The following is a 19,891-nucleotide window of genomic DNA, read 5'->3' as shown; positions in this document are numbered from 1 at the left end:
CTGCTCCCAGAAACTGTAAACAAGAGGCAATTGGCTCAAATTTTGGTCTAGTTACCAAGATGTGGGTTTGAGAAAAAGGTCAGCATGTTCCTGGTCACTCTGGCCAACTATTTTTCTAAGACTTTTCCATTTTTCATTTGGCTTTCACCTGCAGGATGAAACTTCTAGGGACTTTGCCACCCCTGAGCTATGAGAAACTGTTGGTGGGGGGCTTGATTTTTCTGTATAAAAGCCTACCCTGAGGAAGGCTCACGGGTGTACTTGGGACCTGAATGCCTAGTGTAGTTGCTGCCCCGCTCTAAACACATTCTTTTGGCTCTTTTCTGTGTCTGAGTAGTCTTCTCTAGTGGGTTACTTATTTGGAGGCCCCCCGCGAGATCCCTAGAGATTTAGACCTCAGATACTCGGGGCAGAAGGAGAGTAGGTTTGGACCGACAGACTCCTAGGAGAGGCACCTCCTAGGACAGATATTCCAGAGCCCCGGGACCTCTGGGCCCCACTGCCCGATATCCCGACCCCAAAGATTTTTTTTGAAGATCATAGAACGTCATCTGGTTTCGAAAACCTCTGGAGGTAAGTCAGGCTGAGGCAGTCTCAGTAGGGGGCACTCAGGAGAGCTGGGTATGGCCACTAATCTTGTGTCCAGAGAACCGTGTGAGAAGTCACCGGCCCTTTGTAATTAAAATTTTACAAACTGGTGTATGAGTGCTTGGTGGCCACCACATATTTGTTTTATTTGTGCTGGTCTCTGTTGTCTGTTTCTGTCAATCTGTCACCTATGTCAATATGGGAGGGGGGCTGAGCTCTTCTAAGACTCCCCTGAAGTGCATACTTAAGGATTCTAGGGATGGTTTCGTGGTGAGAATGACTGTGGCATCCGTTTCTCACCCAGAAAACCCTGACATGCTGTGAACTCACGTGGCTGACTTTTGAGGTGGGATGGCCCAGTGAGGGGATCCTGAATGTCTGAATGGCCCAAGCAGCCTGAAGCGTGGTCACCGGACCAGCCCATGGCGGAGCACTGCACACACAAAAAGAAGCAGTGCCTGCGCTGCTTCCTCCTTTGGCCACAGCGGCAACAGCCACAGGCTAAAGAACCAGTCGGGAATGTCACGAGGCATCTCAGGACAGACTAAAACTGTGCCATATTACAACCCTAGTTAATCCCAGTAACTACAAACAAGAGGGAATTGTCTCAAAGCGTGTGCATATAAAAATTAAGCCCAGCTACCAGGATGTGGGTTTGAGAAAGGTCGGCGTGTGCCTCGTCGCTCTGGCTAACTGCATTTCTAAAACGTTTTTGTAGTTTTTGCTTGACTGGCACCTGCAGGAAGAAACTGTTAGGAACTTTTCCACCCCTGAGCAATGAGAAACTGTTGGGAGGGGGGGCTTTGATTTCTCTGAATTAAAGCCTACCCTGAGAAAGGCTCGGGGCTGTACTTGGGACCCGAATGCCCAGTGTAGTCACCAGCTGGCCACAGAGACATTCTTTTGGCTATTTTCTGTGTTCGAGTGGGTGTCTCTGGTGGGTTACCTCGTAAGATTATCAAACATGAAAAGTTAATCTTAACTTTTAACTTAACCTTTTAACTATATTTTTCCCCAGAGAAATCTGGAATACATTTGATTTAATAAACGTGAAACAGATTCAAAATAAGTTTGTGCTGAGCAAAATTCTCCCCTGAGATCTCTGGGATCCCAGGAACACACGGTCTGAACTCGGGCTGAAAGAAATCTACACAATGCATTCTGTTTGGGCTTTTGTCTAGTTTATGGCATCTCGGAAAGGGTTACTTAGAAAGGCATGATTGCCTGTGGGCCCTGCTTTTACATCTTGGCTAAGTTTTGAGTTCTGCCACCTGCCGGCAGCCTGCCAGCTATCCGCGTGCCTGGTTCGCCAAGATGACGACTCTCCCCTTCTTACCAGTGTCCTCAGTGCTTCCCCAAGTACTTACCGCTTCCCAGTGTCCTCAGCCAGCTTCTGTCCTTAGACCCTGCTCCTCATGAGTGAGTGGGTGGGAGGAGTGACTGTCTCGGAGGACACGCCTACCCAACACTACACCCCTTCCTCCAGATCTCACAATCTTTCTGTCAATCTTCCAAAAGGGTCCCCGAGTCTTGGAGGGGGTGACAGATGCAGGATGATCTTTTCTTCTTTCATGTGGTGAGATATTGGACACCTGGGCTTCCCCATCTTTCGTTCTCAAGACGTGGGTGTTGATCCATCTCAGTGGTGAATCCCCTACTATAGAGACAAATGAAAGGAAGTAGACACGTCGAAACAAATATGGGTGTAAATACAAATGCCTAGAAGATACCCAGCAGGTGTACCATATTTATCGAATAGAATACTTGCAGCAGCTTCTCCACTGGGGCCTTCCCTGACACAGGGGGTTGACCTGGTCTACAGCACCAGATGTGTGTTCCACCCCCAGGAGTGGGCCTTAACCAATTAGAAATTGTCAGTTGTAAGTATGTTAGTCAAGCCATTATTGCACTAGCAGGCATTGCTTGGCATGTCAATAGAGTACAGCACATGGGATCCATCGTTGAGCAGAATCATAGGTGATCCTTCTCCCCCCAACCATCCGCATACTGCCTTCTGGCACTATGAAAGCCATCCATCCAGTGGCATGGAGTTTTCAGCTAAGTCTTGGCTTCGTCTCTCCTTCTCCCACGCTCACATCATGCAGGGTCTTCAGCAACATGGCCTTACCGACCTTTCCTGATGTACAACAGTCATTAGTGGCAATAGCCTTGGTTAATTTGAGGGCCTCTAGGATCTCTCTGGCCAACAGCTCATAGGGGGGCAACCACTCCTTGCTCTGTAATTTTTTCTTAACAGTTGTACAGTTTTGGGAGTCTTTGTTTTTATTTTTATACAGGATTAGTTGTCGTAGGCTTTTCCCAGCCATCTGGTGGGTACCACTTTTGTCTTACCCAAGCATGAAGCTCCCAAGAATCTTACAGCTATAGCTGGCCTTTGTTTCTTCAGGTGTCTTCCAAATGGGTTTCACATCTGTAAAACACTCGGAGGTTAACATTATATATTAAATCAAACATAGACAAGAGCTAACACAGAGTGGAAAGTTTTTATCCTTTTGTCTTACTTGTTTTCTCAACAGATGTCTGCTGGGTACCATAGCATGGATAAGAGACATTAACTTGTTTAGTTTTCTGCTATCTTTAGTTATCCCTTTGAAGTCATTCCACATTCTGGGAATTTTTACATGGAGCCTCTCTGTACCTTTTTATCCTTGATAAACTCATGGGTTCTGGCTCAAGTAGCCTGACCCTGCACCGGGCTAAGGAGGCAGATGGTTGTCTTGTCCCTGCTGCACCTGTTGGTTCCCAGAGTCAGACAGGCCCTGTTTTGACATCTCAGCTAAGCTTTGAGATCTGCCCACCAGCTGCCTGCCGACTGTCTGCACTCCCAGTTCACCAAGATGGCAACTATCCCCTTTTCCCCAGTGTCCTCAGTGCTTCCCTGAGTCTTTAGCACTTCCCAGCGTTCTCATTGTCTGTCCTTAGACCCACCCCCTCATGACCGATTGGGTGGGAAGAGTGACTGGCTCAGAGGAGGACATTCCTGCCCCACAGTTTGAAATCAGAAAAACTTATATTTGGGGGGGGGTCTTCGGGGATGATTCAGTGGAAAAGCTTTTGCCTCACAATAGGTAGAGCCTGAATTTGAATCCCCAACACCCATTTAAAAGTCAGGTGGGCATCAAGGCAAGTGTGGAGTCCTGCCTACAGTCCTAGTACTTGACACCCAGAGATAAGGGAATCCTGGAGAAACTGGGTAGCTGGACTAGCAGCATCAGTGAGCTCTGGGTCAGAGAGTCATTAAATAGAACAGAGAGAGGAAAAATTCTAAAGTCAACCTCTGGCCTCTGCATGCACATGCTTACACAAGCACACACACAAGCACATACATTTGCGCTTTGACATACATGCAAACATATTCTCATCCAAACATCATGGGCTACACAAAAAACCCGAATAGAATGTATCATGTTGGTTTTGTTGGTAGGATGTAGGAGAGATTTTGGCTTTACATTTGAAAATTTATTTATAGTTTAATTTTTCTGGCTTTATTAAAATGTACGTTTTTTCCTGTATAGATCCTCTCCCCTGTCTGCACACACTTTACCTCCCTGTTAAATTTCATATATGTATTTAAAGGCCTTGAAGAGTCAAATTTGTCTTCCCAATTGCACTTTGGTGTGGGTACATCCACTGGAACCTGGTCAACATAACCAAGTGGCTCATCTTTAAACAAGACTGACACGCAGCAGCCATCGGTTGCCAGTGCTTCCTCAGGATCAGTTGGGGGTTTTGTGACCACTTCCCCATGTCAGTGCTGGAACTTTGTCTGGCCCGAGCCAACAAAGTTCCCCTTTGTTTAGCAGTTCATTTTTATCATCTGTAAATTTAAGACCATCTTAATTTTAAAAATGCAAATTGAGGCCAGGCGTGCGAGGCAGAGGGAGACGAATCTCTGTGAGTTCAAGACCAGCCTGGTCTACATAACGAGTTTGAGGCCTGTTGGGGCTACAGAGAGATCCTGTCCCAAAAAGACAAGAAAAATTCCAAATTGGAACATGATTATTCAAAGCGATTTTGACCAGAAATGTTTCAGATTTCACGGCTTTGGATTTGGAATCTCCATAGGGTTTGGTGATTGAACATCCCTGCTCAGAAAATCCAAAACCCTAGGTGCTCTAAAATATGAAAAATGATTCTCCAAAGAGAATCATCAGATGGTGACACGGTTGCCAGCAGATGAACTAGCCCAGGTTTAATTTCTGTTCCCGAGATTTAGCCAAAAGAATGTGACAGTAAGATGGGAGCTATTTATAGATGCAAAGGAATCATTCAACTCAATACTATAGAATTTACGCTGGGAATGAAGTTAATAATGACCGGAGTAGGAATGACCATGAAAAAGAGGCAGCTGAGTGATTGAATATATGACACTTCGAGAAAGAGTTTGCATTTTGGTGAGACCCTGGTTCTAGAAACTTTATAACAAAATTCTAGTGTTAGCAAAACTAGCTATTTAGTTGGTGTACTGGCACATGTATTTGTCTTCAATATGGGAGAGACTGAGACAGGTAGATGGATAGCTGAAGGATGGCCTGGCCGATAAACTGAGACCCTGTCTCATAAAACAAAGACACCGACATACAAATTACTTTTCATAACTTCAAATAATTGCTCATAACCACAATCATTTTTCTTTTACCAAATTAATGCCACACTGACTCTTACGTAGATTCTCATCTGGTGTTTGAAATAATTACCATAAGGGTTCACCTAAATTTTGATATTTGCTGAGAAGACCCTGTAGTCTTATCTACACATCTCCTCGTGCCGTTTTGCTTTGTCTAAAGAGAACGATTCTCTGTGTTGCACAGACTAGCCTCAAGCTCTCAATCCTCCCTGTTCAGCTGGTGGTGTGGATGCCACTGTCTAGATTTCCCAACAATCCTGACCATGACGCTTCATTAAACCATTACTGAGCATAGTGCACTACTTTTGCACCTTCTGTAATTACATTTGATTCATGTCTGATATATTTTGTTGCTTAACTGTTGGATTTTTCGGTTTTATTTAATTATATAGATTCATTTCTTTTAACTTGAAATTATGTGATTTACCTGAATATTTAAAAATTCCCTTTTGAAATTTTATTTTACAATTTGTAACTCGAGATGAGAAATTATGTTGCATAACTAAAGTAGCGTTTTGTGTTTTAGAATTTGGCAGAAATGGAGAACAATAATGATAATCTACTTCTCTTTTTTTTTTTTGGTCTTTTTGAGACAGGGTCTCCCTGTAGCCCCAGCTGGCCTGGATTTGCTATGGAGACCAGACTGGCCTCGGACTCCCAGAGATCCACCTGCCTCTGCCTCCCGAGTGCTGGGATTAAAGGTGTGTGCCACCACACCTGGCGATAATCTGCTTCTTGGTACCTAAAAGCGAACTTAAAGAAGAAATGATGAAACTGCAACAAAAATTTATGAGAGAAATTGTAAGATATTTCAGATTGGAAAGGTGGATTAATGGAAGCACTGCAGTGTTTTATTCCCTGATGTGCGAAAGACATTGGTCTAGAAAATAAACATGTTTGCTGTTTCCTTTCCTTATACAGCAACAGGAAGAGTTGGTAAATGTTTGTCAGACCCTTCAGTACATGGTCTGTTGATGAGAAGATCTTTTGAAGAAGGAGCTTGAACCTAAGTGATGGAATTCAAATGTCAGCCAAGAAACACATGTTTAGACAAGTAATTTTGGTTAAAATGCTGACATCTTTAGTCATTAGCTTGTTTATCTCTCCTCATACTTCATTCAAAACCAAAGCTAGTTAAGTCACTACAAACTATTCCTGTATTTTAGGCATTCAGTTCTTTTGTTTTTCTAGTGAATTTTTCTGTCAGCACTGTTAATTGTTATCAATAAAGATGATTTAAGTTTAGATTTTTTGCCTTACTGTATCTATCATTCCCCAGAGGTATGGAGTTCCATTTCAGAATGTTACATTGATTTGTTTAATTTCGTTTACTGACTGAGTCTCAGCATGTTTCTCAGACTGGTGCTCAACTTTTAGCTCAAGGGATCCTCATACCTCAGCCTCCCAACTAGCTCAGGCTTTACAGGTGGGCACCACCAGGCCTGGTTCACATTGTTCATCTTTAAGGAAAACCCCTCTCAGATCAGTTTCCCATACTTTATAAATTGTGTAGCCCATTCTAAAAATGAAAAGTTCTTCTATTCAGTTGGTAAATTCATTAAGGAACTTAAGTTTATGTCTCAGAGTTAAACAGACAGGGCACTAATAAAACTGACAAGATTTATAGATACCAATTTTAAGACATGGACTTATGAAGGTTGTTTACACAGAGTATCGGAGTATCCTTTTCATTGGGCTTGGCCTGCAGTTAAATGGCACATGCCCTTAGTAATAGTTAAGAGTACATCATGGGGACTGGATGTACATCAGCAGTTAAGAGCACTGGTAGCTCTTGCAGAGGACCTGGGTTCAATACCTAGCATCTACATAGATGCTAACATCTACCCCATAACTCCAGTTCCAGGGGAATTTGATTCCTCTTCTGCCCTCCACAGGCACTGCAGGTCATGGGTGAACTTACACACATGTAGGCAATACACTCATACACATAAAATTTAAAAAATAAAATTTTTGTTAAAAAGCACATCATGATGCAGCTAGTTCCCATAAAGCTTGCATAGCATGTGTAGTCCTGGGTTTATTCCTTAGCATTGCCAACACCCATAGTTGTAAATATCCACTTCAGACTTGTGGAAGCTGGAGTCTCATGTGCAGCTAAGAAAGCAGTCTCCCCCAGAGTCACAGAAACACCATACCTAAGAAAGCCTATGTTCCCTAGAGTCACAGAAACACCACACCTAAGAAAGCAGTCTGTCTCCCCTAGAGTCACAGAAACGACACAGTGCTGTTTTATAAATTGACAGGTCCTGTGTAAACTATTATATTCCTTGGCCTTGGCATAATTTTTCACTTGCTACATGGATTGTACAATTAATGATAAAATTGTAGCACCTGCTAAATCCAATTCTGAGGTTTCATTCATGTCTTTGTCTTTGGTTTGATGTGAGTCTATGAGTCTCAGGGCTTCCCAGGACTTGTATGATGCCAGATGCTGGTATCATTTTAAATTAAGACTAGGGACTGGAGAATTTGCTCAGTGGTTAAGAGCACTAACTGCTCTTACAGAGGACCCCGGTTTGATTCCCAACACTCACATGGCAGCTAACAACTATCTTAACTCCAGTTCCAGGGGCTCTGATGCCCTTTTCTGACCTCCACGGGCATTTCACAACACGGATGCACTTACACATATGCAGGCAATACACTCATACATGTAAAGTAAAAATAATTAAAATATTTTTAAATTAAGCCTTAATCAAATAGCAGATGTCTACGCACATGTTTCTCAGCTGACACTTGAATTACATCATTTACATCTGAGCTCCTTCATCAAAGGAACATGGACTGAAGAGTCTGGTGAACATTTGCCAACTCTTACTGTTGCTGTTGAAGGAAAGGAAACAGTATAGGTGTTTATGTTCTAGTTCCCTGTCTTCCCTACATCTGGAAATAAAACATTTCAGTGCTTCCATTAATCCACATTTCCAACTTGAAATATAACTTCCAGTTTTTCTCATAAGTTTTCTTTACAATTTAGTCATTTCTTCTTTGAGTTTTCTTTAGGTAGCAATGAGTAGGTCATCAATATTCTTCTCCATTTCTTAGAAACCCTGAAAGGCAAAAGGCTGATTCAGTAATGCAACCTAATTTTTCACCCCAAGTTCAAAACTGTAAAATAAATGTTCATAGTGGAGTTTTTAAATATTCAATTAGCTCGCATTATTTCAAGTGAGAAAAATAATTCTATGTAATTCCGGGGAGACCAAATGAATGAAATGTAATTACCAAAGTAGTGTACTGTGCTCAGTAAAGGTTGAATGAGGTGCAGTCAAGATGGCTGGGAAAAGCTAGGCAGTAGCACAAACTCTGCCAGCTCAACTGGGAAGATTGAGACCTTGAGGCTCTTCTGTGCAATATAGAGAGTCGTTCTCTTTAGGCAAAGCGAAAGGGCATGAGGCGACGTGTAACTAAGGCTACAGGGTCTTCTCAGCAAAAGCCATAATTTAGGTGAACCCTTACAGGAATCGTATCAAATACCAGATTACAATCTACTTAAGAGTCAAGGTGACACAACTAAACAAAGACGATTTTGCTCCCCCACTCCAGCTCCTCCCCCTCCCATCCTCCTCCTCACACCCCTGTCTCTTCCTGGATCCCCGTGTCCTCTTTACCCCTAGTCTCACCTTGTTCCCCAGTTCCTTCTTGTCTCTAACCTTCAAGGTAGAGTCCAGTCCCCTGTCCTCCAGCTCAGTGCTTCCTTGTCCTCCCATCCCATAAGGACATCCCTGGGACCCAAGTCCCCTCATGGCCCCTAGTCCCTTGGTGTTTCTAGCCCTTCCTTGTCTCCCCTAACAAAAGGCCCTCCCTGTCCCCCTATCTCCCACCCCCGTTCCCATCCCATGCCCTCATCTGCCATCACAGTCAACCCTCAGCTGTCACAGGAAGCAGTGACTTCCCACTCTGTTTACCCACCTTCGACCCAGTCCCCCTCACCCCCAACAGCTCAAGCCCCTGTACTCAGGAGGGTCCCCTCCATTTTCCTCTCCAAGGCCCCAGGGAGCACCAACACAGAGGACTGGCCTCACGGGGAAGAGCTGCCTGAACTGGGACTCCACGAGGGGATCCAGGTCCCCGACCTACACCTAAACTGTACCCCGGGACCGATATAGACTTATAGGTGACCCCCTTCACCTCTGCAGCCTCTTTCAGCCGGATCCTCACCCCACAAACTCAGTCACTTTGCCTCCACAGGGAGCTTATGAGAAAACCGGCTTCAAGCAGGAGAAGAGCTGGTCTCTAATGGATACCTCGATGATTGGCTAAGCACCCTGCGCATGCGTGCATGGGATTGCGACTTCCATCCTGTTGAAGGGCAAGTTGCCCTTAGAGTCTTCGGTTGGTATCCAGCACCTGTGTCCTGCTAGTAGACAAGTCAGATACTTTCCAGTTGGAAAGTTCACAAAGTACACTGGACAATTTTAAGAGCTGGATAGAAAACAGGATGAACAGTTCCCTAACTTGTTTCAATTGGAGTCTCCCGTGTATGTTTTAATATATGCTGGGACATTTCTCCCAGTATCTGTCTGCTTTCAGTGTTTTCCTATGCTCATGTTGTAAAGCTACGACCCTTCTTAAAATTTTAACTCTCTGCAGAAAAAGCACAAAACTGCCACATGTTATCGAGATGGTTTCACGCTTAAATACTCATTTGGGAAAAATGAGATCCTGATGATGTCAGGATGTCCTTACAAGAAATAAGGCCTGTTTGTCCAGTGAGTTAAAAATTATTTTTGAATTGTTTTGTGCCCACAGATTCCTTGTGTACATGTGAGTGCACATTTGTGTGTATGTGTGTGCGCATGTACAAAATGTGCTATTTTTGTCACAATAGCTTCAAATAAAATTTAAAGATATCAGTTTGAAAATTATTTAAGTTTCACATGGAATCACTTTTGCTATGTTGAAAGTATTATAGCTAGAGGTAGGCCAGTGGTGGTCTGTTTCCCTAGGGTGCAGGCTGCACCACAGAACAAAATGTATGCAAATACTTATAACAACTCTTTTTTCTTTCATATTTGTGAAAAACAGTCTTAAAAGACCCAAGGTCATTTTCAACTATGTAAAAGTAAACAAACGAGGGACTGAAATTAGAGAGCTGTATGAGAAAATCCCAGAGGTATGTTGGACATGGTAACTGTGTGTTCTTATAAATCAACACATGGCTTAAATATTTTAAGTTCTGAGTACTTTCTATTTAGTCTTTTGTTCTGATGCAATGAATACATATATCCGCAAAATGCTAATTTGTCAGAATTGTTCAATGTAGGAAACTGTAATTTGGGAGATTTCCTGAAATATACTTCATGTTTAATAACACTCTAGTCAATCTCTGTTTAACTGAAAGTAGGAAGCCTATATATAATTTCTCCACAGTCTTTTGTCTTTGTTTCCTCAGTGTTTCTAAGCTACATTGCAGTTACGCCTGAACAAAACAAAATAAAACAGCAACGATAAAAACAGCCTGATTGTTAGTGTTCATTTTAAGGCCAAGAGTGAACCAGAACCCTGACAACATGATCATTCAGCTGTCTCAGGGAGCTGTGTTCTTGAGTCAGGCTTTACTCATTCTTTTGTGAGTATTTCCAGCATGAAGTGGTGCAGTAGAAGGTAGGATCCACTCTTACCTCACCATAGGGCCCTCATCACAGAATCTTGCACACGCCATGGACGAACACTGCTTACTGGCTTGCTCTTCTGACTCCTGCTCTACCTGCTTTCTTAAACAATATAGGCCCAGTTTCCCAGGGTGGCAGCACCCACATTGGGCTGGGCCTTCCCACATCTCTCAATAATCAAGAAAGTGCCACACAGAAATGGCCACACGCCAGTCCACTGTGGGAAGCAAGCGCCACCTAGTCAGCCAAAGATGGCGCCTTGGCTGGCTGCCAAGTCTCATGACCCTCGCTTGTTTACTCCAACTCTTGGCTGGCAGCCAAGCCTCGTGAGCCTCGCTTGTTTACTCCAACTCGTAAGTAAGCACGAGGAGCCGGATCATGTGCTGTCTGCCTGATCAGAGACATCATCAAGCATGACCCTGCTACGTGGCCCAATGAGCTGCCACTCTGCCTGCCTGCTGCGTGTGTGTGTGTGTGTGTGTGTGTGTGAGCCCTGATTGGTCCTGGCTGGGAGGAGGGCTGTTGGGAACAAACTATGTAAGGACTGAAGTGCGTAATAAAGAAGCCTGAACCTCACCTTGGTGTCTCTGTCGTCTTTCCTCAGCTCTGCTGGACAGAGTCGTGGCTTGCGGCAGTCCACTGGAGGCAATTCACCAATTGAGGCTCCCTCTATCCAGGTGTGTCAAGTTGACTACCAGAACTATCCAGCACAATTGACCCCTTGCCAACTTGCCAAACATACACGTCACTACTAAACCATCACCTTTCCATTTTTTGTCCTCAAGTTATGATGCTAATAATATCACAACATAAAGCCAGTACAAAGGTAAAAGATCCACACTCCTTAAAACATGCAAACATTTGAATTTCCCTAGTCTCTTTTAAATGAGTTTTAACTTTGGGCTCCTGCAAAAACCAAGTACTGTCTTATTTCAAAAGGAAAGAATTGGGCACACCTAAGCAATATATAACTCCAGCAAAGCAGTTCAAGGCTGGACATCTGGGAGTCGCTTGGGATCTTCTGGGCTCCAAAGTTTTCAGCAACTCCATTTCTCTGACTCTGCCACCCACAGCACACACAGCTCATCTCACAGACCCAGGCTGACTCAATTCCACACCTGCTGCTGCCGTTGGTGGTTGTCCAGTGGTCATGGCATCTCCAAAAAGGTGGGGTTTCCACTGAAGCTGATGTTGCACCTTCTCCAGTGGCTTTTCTGGCCTCTCAGGGTGCAAAGCCTGAGATTCAGGTTCTGGTCTCTTCTTAATCACAGCTGATTCTTCAGCCCCACCTGACCAGAATCCATATATTTATCAATTCAAGACATCATACAAACTGCCCTGAGAGTTTCTGCTTCTCTTTGACGCTTCACAAGCCAGGCCTCCATCGTTCCCAACTCTTTCAGCATAACTCTTCCAAGCTCCACACCAATTAACTCTAAGCACTCAATGGCTTTTCCAGGCCAAATTTCCCAGTGCTTCCACAATCCACCCTAAAACAACTGGGTCAGGTCTCTCACAGCAGTACCCCAGGATCCTGGTACCAATTTCTGTTCTAGTTTGCCTACAATTTCTGTGATAAGACACTCTGACCATTACCAACTTGGGGATGAAAGGGTTCATTTTGTTTACATCTCCAGGATCACAATTCATCAGGGATCCCAAGGTAGGAACCCAGGACAGGAAAGCAGAGGCAGGAGCTGAAGCACAGTCCATGGAGCAACACCGCTTGCTGGCTTGCTCCTCTGGCCCCTGCTCAACCTGCTTTCTTACACAACAGAGGCCCAGTTTCCCAGGGGTGGCACCACCCACAATGTGCTGGGCTCTCCCACGTCACTCAAAATCAGGAAGATGCCTCACAGACATGTCCATAGGCCATGCCAATGGAAGCAATTCACAAATTGAGGCTCCCTCTACCCAGGTGTGTCAAGTTGACAACTAAATCTATTCAGCACAGCCATGTAGCCAGTTCTGGTCCCAATAATTCTTTGAATGCATGCATCACATTTTAAAATTTTAGGTATTAGTTAATATATGTAGTTGTGATGTGTGTCTGTATCAGTCAGATGGCCACTTTTGTAAGTCAATACTGATTTCATGGAATGGGCTCCTGCCTTGGGCTAGAACTTTGTTTTTCATGCATGTCAGTGAGAGCCTTTCATCGGAGGAGCCAATCCTGTGCCCTAAATTCTCTGCCTTGAAAGAAAGGAATTTAAATTTTTAATTACATTTATTTATTTATTTTTAAATTTGTGTACTATGCTTTTGAGTACGGGTGATTATTTGTGTCTACCTGTGCCACAGTGACTGTGTGGGTAGATCTGAGGACAAGATACAGAAATCCCTTCTGTTCTTCCACCATTTCCTCGCAGGTTCTCACACTTGGGTGTTCAGGGATTTCAAAGTATTCCCATTTGCAGAGACAGCCAGATGACCTTGAGTCCATCAACTTGAAAGTTTCCAATAGCAAATGGCTTTATTTTTATTGTAGTTATTTATTCATTAGGGGTTTTGTGTGTTCATGTATTTAAATGTACTTGTGTGCTTCTTTGTGTGTCTGCGGAGGGAGGGTGCCCCATGCTACAGTGAATGACTGTGGAGGTAAGAGGACCACTTGCATAATTCAGCTCACTCCCTGCAACATTTGGATGCTGGGAATCAAACCCCCTTTTCCAAGCATGCGGGGACGATCCTGTTCACTCCCAGACATACATACTGATGGCCGTAGCTCTGCCACGTTCAAAGTACACACATAAAATAGCTGAACTTTATTAACACGTTCATTTATTTGTTTATAATTTGTTCTCTGTGTACACATGTGAGGAGTACCCACTCTCTACTGGGCATATTTGGAGCTCATAGGACAGCTGGTGAGATTCAGTTCTCTCCATCATGTACATTGTGGGGCTCCAATTCATTTTGCCAAGCTCAGTGGCCGGTGCCTTTCCTTTCTGTGTGTATTTACAGCCCTAAACACACCTCCAGGAATGCATACAAGAAACATGGCTTTCAAATTATTTCCATGTTTGCTTGTTTGTGTGTGTATGTGTGTTTTCAAAGATGGATGTGAAGATCGGAGGACAACTTAGGGAAATTCCTTTCTAGTTTTGAGTTTTCGTGCTGTACTTTCTTCACAGATAAACATTTTCATCTTGTTGGGAATTTCATAGACACGGGGTATCCTAAAGGGAGGTGAAACATTCCATCCTGCAGGGAAAGTCCATACTCCTGGGAAATAAATAATTCATTCAAAGGCTCCAGGAAGTCCCTGAAACTGACCAGTTAAACAATATCCCTTGCTCCCCAAGGCTATGTAAACAGCAAGGACTAGTGAGAGACACTCAGCTGCCTGGAAGAGAGAGGCACTCCTATCTGTTGAGTTGCCTGCAAATTGTGTACTTATTTCCAGGTTTCCAGCTTTGGTGAGCCAGCTCTCATAGCAGGCTAGGCATTGCTGATGCACCTCTCTGTGAGTCATTTCTACTGCAGTATGTTCCCACCAAAGTCCATCAATCCTGTGGAAAAGTTCTACAAGTCGAACGCCTAGAGATAACTCAGGACACAGGACTCAAAAGAAAGATCACAAACATGATCAAGGAATTTAATGAATTTAAAGAATACACAAATAAATCAAAGAATTAAAAGAATATAGGGATACACTTCTGACTGAATTCACAAAAGAGGTAGAATCATTGATGAAAACTCAAGGTGAAATGAAGAGGAAAGTGAAAAACTCAATTAGCCAATTTGAAACAATGGGAGAAAGCCTCGCTTATAGAATGAATTAAGTGGAAAACAGAATATCAACACTGGAGAATAAAGTTGAGGAATTGGACCACGGAAGCAAAGATTATGAAAAATCAAAATAAAATCAAGAGAAAAAAAGAAAAACACAGGAAAGGACTATGCAGATGATGTCGGGCACCATGAAAAGGCCAAATCTACCTATCACAGGCACAGAGGAAGAAGAGGAATTTCAGGTTAATGGTATTGACCAGATATTAAAGAGGGTTGTAGAAGATAATTTTCTAAAAATTTTGGAAGACATCCCCATACAAATACAAGAAGCACATAAACACCAGAAAGACAGGACCGGAAAAGAAACTCACAATGGCATATCGTAGTAAAAAGACTAAATCTACAAAACAGTGAGAATACTGAAAGCTGCAAAAGAAAAACAACTCACATACAAAGGAAAACCCATCAAAATTGCAGCTGACTTATCAATGCAAACTATGAAGGCCATAAGAGCATGGACCAAGGTATTTCCAACTTTAATGACCATAGATGCAAATCCAGAACAATTTATCCACCAAACATGTCTATTTTAGTTGAAGGGGAAAGAAAAATCTTCCACTACACAAATAGGATGAAAGAATACATGTCCACAAAACCAGCTCTTCAAAGAACACTTGAAGCAAAAGAAATAAGGGAGAAAGGAACAACTATATCCCAGGGGCAACAGTAACAAACTACATGAAGATATCATTGCAGAAACACAAAATTAGACAAAGAATGCAAACAGTATTCAAAACGATGTCAACAAATACACATCTTTCAATAATAACATTAAATATCAATGGACCAAACTCCCCAGTCAAATGACACAGGCTAGTTGAATGGATTTCCATTTTGTTGTCTGCAGGAAACACATCTGATCTTAAAGGAGAGGCACTACCTTAAGGTGAAAGCATGTAAAAGAATCTTTCAAGCAAATGGCATGAAGAAACAAGCAGGGGTTGCAATTCAAATATCTGACAAAATAGACTTCAAACTAAAACTAATCAGAAGAGATAAAGAGGATTACTTCATTCTGATCAAAGGAACAAACCAAGAAGATATTACAATTATGAATATATATCCACACAACTCCGGTGCACCCAAATTAATAAAAACAACACACAGGCCATTAACATACTCATTAACCCCAACTCAGTAACAGTAGTGTACTTCAACACCCCATTGTCCCCATTAGGTCAACCAGCAAAAAATAAACAGACATCTGAATTAAATGATACCATGCACAAAATGGACCAAACAGACAGCTTCCAAATATTCCACCCAAGTACCAAAGAATACACTATTCAGCACCCCATGGAGCTGTCACTAAAACTGACGACATACTAGGGCACAAAACAAACCTCAACAAACATAAACACTTGAAACAATTCCCTGCATCGTATTAGACCACAATGCAATAAAGCTTAAAATCAGCATCGGAAGAAGCCCTAGTAACTACAGGAACTCGTGGAGATTAAACAACACACTCCTAAATGATGAGTGTGTCAAAGGAAAAATTAAGAAACAAAAGTATTCCTGGAATTAAACAAAAAAGACAATGAAACACAACAAAACCTCTGGGACACTTTAAAAGCAGTCCTAAGAGGGAAGTTTATAGCTCTCAGTGTCTACATTAAAAAACTGGAAAGACAGGTCTGGCTTTGGTAGGCTAAGGCTGAGATCCCACCAGACAGCCTAAGAGGGTGGGTTCAGACCTCCATCTGTGTAGTGGCTGGGATCTCAGCAGAGCACCAGAGAGTGCCTAGTTCTGGCCTCCCTCTGCCCTCCATCTAGCAGAGGGCCTGAGAACCCAGGGGACTGCCTGAGAGCCTCCAGATCCTGCCTCCACGTGGTGATGAGCTTCGGTAATTGCGTCACATTGTGAAGCCTGAGTGTACGTGACTGGAACCTGAATTGGGCTTCTGTGGGTACTCCTGAATAGCTGATCTGAAGCCATCAGTTCCCTCCAAATTAAATCTGAGAGAACCTGAACCCTGTACTGACCAGCTTTACATAACCAATAAAGAAAGGATCTAGGCACCCGGATAATACAGAAAGAAGCATACTTCAACTTAATTCTCATATCAGAATCATAAACAAAAAAGAAATTCACATGCTAAAACCACAACGAAAGAATAATAAAATGGAAAGCCAAAATGCTGTGTCCCCACCAAACTTCACCAATTCTGTAGAAGAGTTTTACAAGAAGAACCCCTAGAGATAACCCAGGACACTGAATTTAAAAGAACAATCATAAACATAATCAAGGAATTCAACAAATTTAAAGAACACACGAACAAACAAACAAACAAACAAACAAATAAAAGAGCTAAAAGAAGATAGGGAAAAACTTTTGAATGAACTCACAAACGAGATAGAAACATTGAAGAAAACTCAGGCAGAAATGAAGAAGGAAGTGCAAAACTCAATAAGCTGACTTGAAAGAATAGGGGAAAGCCTCACCACTAGAATGAATGAAATGGAAAACAGAATATCAACACTGGGAGAGAAAATTAAATAATTGGACCACTCAAGCAAAGATTATATTTTTTTTAAAAAAACACAAGAATGAAATATGCAAGAGATGTGGCACACCATGAAAAGGCCATTTCTACGGATCATAGGAATAGAGGAAGGAGAAGAATTTCAGGTTAATGGTGTTGACCTGATCTTAAACAGGATTGTGGAAGAGAGTTTCCAGAAATTAAGGAAAGACATCCCTATACAAATACAGGAAGCACATACAACACCAAATACACATGATCAGAAAAGAAACTTCCCACGAAATATCATAGTAAAAACACTAAATGTATAGAACAAAGAATACCGAAAGCAGCAAAAGCAAAACAACAAGCCACATAGAAAGGAAAGCCCATCAGAATTACAGCTGCCTTATCAATGCAAACTATGAATGCCAGAAGAGCCTGGACCAAGGTATTTCCGGTTCTCGATGACAATAGATGCCAGCCCAGAATACTATACCCAGCAAAAATGTCTATGATAGATGAAGGGGAAAGAAAAGTCTTCCATGACATGTACAGTCTTAAAGAATACATGTCCACAAAACCAGTCCTTTAAGGAATACTTGAAGCAATACAGAGAGCAGAAGGAGGAACAACTATACCCTAGGAGAAATGAAAGAAAATAAACAAAGATATACCCTAGGAAACACAAAATTACACAGAGAACACAAACAGCAATCAAAACGATGGCAACCAATACACATCTTTCAATATCAACCTTAAATATCAATGGACTGAACTCGCCAGTCAAAAGACACAGGCTAAATGAATGGATTAAGAAACAAAATCCATCATGATATGGCATTACAAAAATCAATTTATTGTGTGTGTGTGTGTGCACACCTGTGTGTGTGCCCATGTGTCTGTATGAAGATCTGTACACAGTGAGGCATTTCAAGGGCGCTTATTGCTCCTCCTGGAATGCATACTACAGAAAATGCTTTAAAACACAGAGCTCCCTGCAGGTTGGATATGGTAATGGGAGTGTCAATTTTTTGTGTGCTATGTGTTTGCTTCCATTTATATTAAATGTTTCACGTCCCATTATGTTTGGGACACATACTACATTGCAAATTAATACAATAAAAGGGAAATTTTAGCAGGCTAAATGTTAGATAGTATCTATCATTTTTTCCTCCTCAGGCAGTTAATGTCACTCACACCCATGATATCTATCTTCATCTGTTCCGACTATAAAACTGAAGCTCAGTGCGAGCTGTTTTCATATGCCTCTGATGATCATAACCACAGTAAATCCCACTATCCTTTTCCAAATGAATTCACAGGCATGTCAGGTGACACTTTCAAGCACCAATCTTTGCATGAACTATGGTGAATCCCTTCTGTATTAGTCAGGGTTCTCCAAAGAAACAGAACTGAAAGAATGAAAATATATATAGAGAGAGATTTATCAGGTTAGCTCACAGGATGGAGTCCGAGTAGTCCAACAATGGCTGCACCACGCTGGAGAGGCTGAGAATCCGTAGTCGCTCAGTCCACAAGGCTGGATGTCATCCCAATCTGGCGCTGAAGGTCTGACAAATTCCGAAAGATCAGCTAGTCTTCAGTCTACAGCAGCAAGATGAACTCACCAGTGAGAGAGAAGGCAAGCAGCAAGGAGCCAGGCGTTCTCCTCTGCCATGGCCTTTTATACGGGCTGCCATCAGAAGGTAACACCTACATTTAGGGTGTGCCTTCCAGCTTCAGATGATCCAATCAAGTAGATCTCTCTCATTTCAGTTAATTCCAGATCCAGTCAAGTTGACACCCAGGATTAGCCTTCACACCTTCTAATAACCAGCCACATTCATGGAAATCAAGCAGAACTCTGTGTGCTAATGTGCAGTGAATTCTAGGAATATAGTTGGAGGAAGAAGGCAAGTTCAGAATCCACCGTATACTACAAAACCAATTGGGAAGTGCTGGGAGTTTTTTCTATAGTAATAGACTTGGAAGGTTTCCAAACAAATAACATGTCTACTTCTAGAAGTAAGAAATCAAAACAGTTGTCCTATCACTCTAATGTCTCCAATTGCTGTGGTCTTTTTTAGTGAGATTTAAACGGTTTATGTGACAAAATCCCATGAATACACTCAGTGTACAATAATACTGTCACAGGAAATGGGTAACCATAAATAATACAGGATATCTACAAGCAGTTTCTTTATGAAGAGTCTAGTTACATTCATAACAATCTCAGAGATGTGTGCTTACCATCAAGCAGAAGTCTTGAAGTAAAAAGGTGAGGGTGGACTAGGTGAAGAAAGAGGGAGAATTCCAAAGACATGGAGTTCCATAGGGCATAGGATGAAGTAAAGCGAAAACCAAAGGACTAATGAGCACAAGTGTATTTGAAGCAAGAATAAGGCATATTTAAATGCTGATGATCATGTAGCGTAAAAGATGGAACGCTTTTGTAAACTGAATGTACAGAAAACACTCAAAGTACTTATGTTACTTGAGTAACTCTTGGATAAAAGTATCAGATGAAGCCCTTATTGGAAATTGCCACAGTAGCTATGGTTTTCATCTTGAACCAGAAATACAACTCTGTGGAATAGTGCATACTTAAGATGGGTGAGGCCCTGGGTTGATCCCTCAACACCACACACAAAACAATCAAACTTTTGTCCTAATTTCAAGTATTTACTAATGGTGAAGGAATAAATTCTTCCTGTATATGTTTATCAGTTAGAAACAGATAAAATGCCTAAACGTAT

At 42.3% G+C, this 19,891-nt stretch overlaps 1 long non-coding RNA gene across 1 annotated transcript; it reads right to left on the bottom strand.

Annotated features, from left to right (window-relative positions):
• Positions 1-241: 241 nt before the first annotated feature.
• LOC115069900 lies at positions 242-11,099 on the bottom strand. The gene is made up of 3 exons (XR_003849142.1): positions 10,882-11,099; positions 7,976-8,307; positions 242-3,019 (listed from the first exon to the last, which is right to left on the bottom strand). It is a non-coding gene; the product is annotated as an uncharacterized LOC115069900 (long non-coding RNA).
• Positions 11,100-19,891: the final 8,792 nt, after the last annotated feature.

The sequence above is a fragment of the Nannospalax galili genome, unplaced genomic scaffold (genome assembly GCF_000622305.1).
Source record: "Nannospalax galili isolate Female #2095 unplaced genomic scaffold, S.galili_v1.0 scaffold2355, whole genome shotgun sequence".
NCBI classification, from domain to species: domain Eukaryota; kingdom Metazoa; phylum Chordata; class Mammalia; order Rodentia; family Spalacidae; genus Nannospalax; species Nannospalax galili.
Note: the sequence above shows the minus strand (reverse complement) of the source record. Positions and strands in the feature narration are given on the sequence as shown.